Source organism: Microtus ochrogaster, chromosome 7 (genome assembly GCF_000317375.1).
Source record: "Microtus ochrogaster isolate Prairie Vole_2 chromosome 7, MicOch1.0, whole genome shotgun sequence".
Lineage (NCBI taxonomy): Eukaryota > Metazoa > Chordata > Mammalia > Rodentia > Cricetidae > Microtus > Microtus ochrogaster.
Genome location: NC_022014.1, coordinates 84336536 through 84339123, shown reverse-complemented (window position 1 = coordinate 84339123; position 2588 = coordinate 84336536).

Here is a 2588-nt window from a genome sequence, read left to right as displayed (position 1 = left end):
TTTCCACTTAATGCTGCTGAAATTGTTTTCATATTTTTAGGGTGAGAAAAAACACTACCACTTCATCCATGTCCCACAGAAGGCATGAGACTGATAGAATCAGAGTTCTTTATTTCAAACCTCTGCCATACCCCTCCTTCCCATATAACCAGGTTGTGTTGCAGACTCTTCAAGTCAGGTAGGAGACACTTCCTGTGCTGTCCCTGATGGTTCAGGCGAGTGCTGGTGTACAGTATTGAGAGGAAAATCTCCTCAGTGGAAGTGTTGCGGCTCTGAGGGGGAAGCTATCCTGGCTGTGAGGAGCCACAGGGTCGCACTGCACAACAAACCTCACTCAAGAGATTTATTGGGAAAGACACAGATGGTGGCTGCCTGTGCTCCACAGAGAAGCAGCAGGGATCTGAACAGGAGGCAAGTTTTATGTAAAGTGTTTCTCAGGGCAGAGTTTTGCAGGGTGGAGATTTCCACAGTGGGGATTCATAGGATTTTGAGTTCTGAGATTGGTGGGTTTGATAGCTTTTGAAACCCTGACATGAGATTGGACCTTTACCCTACAGGAAGACCCAACAAGTCCAACAGTGCTTCTCTTCAGGAATATTTGTGAGTGTTCACGTGTCACCTGGTCTTCATGGCTTTCTTCTAAACTTGTTCTGGTCAGACTTCATGAGGGAAATTCTGACTTGCTGATAAGTCCCTTTGCTAAGCTCATGTGTGGGTAGACAGAGGATGGTCCATCTTCATTTCGGTGGTTGTGATAAAATTCACTAACAAAAGGAACCTCTGGGGACGAGAGTTTAATTTGGCTAACAATTCGAGGTCACACTATAGTCCTTTCTTTTTTCAGAAATAAAGGCAGGACCACAACCCTCTAGTCACATTGCACCCATAGTCAAAAGTGAGGAGAATTAAAGTGGCATTCCTTGCTGACAGCTAGCTCACTCCGCTTTGATACAGCTGGAGGCTTGTTGCCTTGGCAGTGATACATTAATGTTTCTGTGGGTCCTTCAGACATTCACCAGTCTGACCATTAACACATTGTAACAAAGAAGAAACTTTTGCTTCATATACTGGCTCTAGGTCTATACTCAAATGTAGCTCCCAGCCCCATAAGCCAGGGGTTCATAAAGGCAAAGAACAAAAATTTCATTTATTTACAGGTGATCATTAGGTTGTCTTGAGCAAAACAAGCTTCTGTTTACAACAGCAAAATCAGCAGTTAAACTGATGATGTGATATTTTCTTTATGATCTAACAAATAATGCATGCCTGAAGATCAGAGTGGGGAGCTAGCCACACTAGTAGGCTATAGAGGCCTGGCAGTGGTGGCTCACACCTTTGATCCCAGCACCCTGGAGACAGAGGCAGATGGATCTCTGGGAGTTTAAGGGTGCTCCTCTCTACACAATAGTGAATCATTCTGGAAGAGAATCAGAGTTCTCACTTTTGAGCCCAGCACTTGGTTTCACATGACTTTAATCCCAGCACCAGGGAGGTGGAGACAGGCGTGATATGGATGGGCAGAGAGAGGAACATAAGGTGGGAGGAGACAGGAACTCAGGGCTTTCAGTCTGAACATTCAGATTGAGTATTTGTTAAAGACAGAATCTTTCCCCCTTCAGTGTGAGGATTTGGTAGAGATAAAAGACTCTTTATTGACTGATTTTTATGTTCCTGTTCTTTCTGCATTTACCTCTGTATCTGACTGTGGGTTTTTATTATTAAGACAATTAGAATTTGTGCTACATGGTGACCTATATTAACTTGCATAAGTAATAGTTTTGTTAAAATTGTTCAAGACCAGGTATTACAAAACGGATACTGAACAGTCCTTAAAATATGAGAGTCCCATTTGTTTTTTTTCAATTTTTTTTTTATTTTTGAGACAGGGCTTCTCCGTAGCTTTTTTGGTTCCTGTCCTGGAACTAGCTCTTCTAGACCAGTCTGGCCTCGATCTCACAGAGATCCACCTGCCTCTGCCTCCCGAGTGCTGTGATTAAAGGCGTGCGCCACCACCGCCCGGCTCCCATTTGGTTTTATAGTTCTTTTAGGCACAGTAATTTTAAACTTTTTGAACAGATTCTGTCCAGTGCAAGCGTGGCAAGCACAGCTGTATCAGGCCTTGTCCTTCTTGCTTTCCCTCTGCCTTGCTAAACAAACCTGTTAGATCACATCCCCAAGGCTAGCAGCAAGGCCTGTTCCCATACATGGATACTTTCCTATGCCACAATCCTTCCTGAGGATGAGGACAGAAGTCCAGCAAGCTAAAGCCCCCTTTGGTTCGCCTAATTAAATGCCCAAACCAAATATCCTACTGCATCCTAGCCATTCTAACACAAACTCCCTTTTTCCTCTTCTTAAGAGACATGGGCAGGCCATTGCTGCTGTTTTTCTGCCTGAGTCAGAGAGCAGCCGCTTTAACTTTTCTATCCCACTAAAGAAAGGATTTCTGTGAAAACAGGTGTTTGAGTGTGGTCTGTGGGAAATCCCTGGCAGGAGGAAGCCCCTGCTGTGTGCACACACGTGGGTGGGGTTTTCAGGGTGGAGTGTGCCCTGCATTTATAACCCTGCAAGGTGGTTTCTTCCCCTCT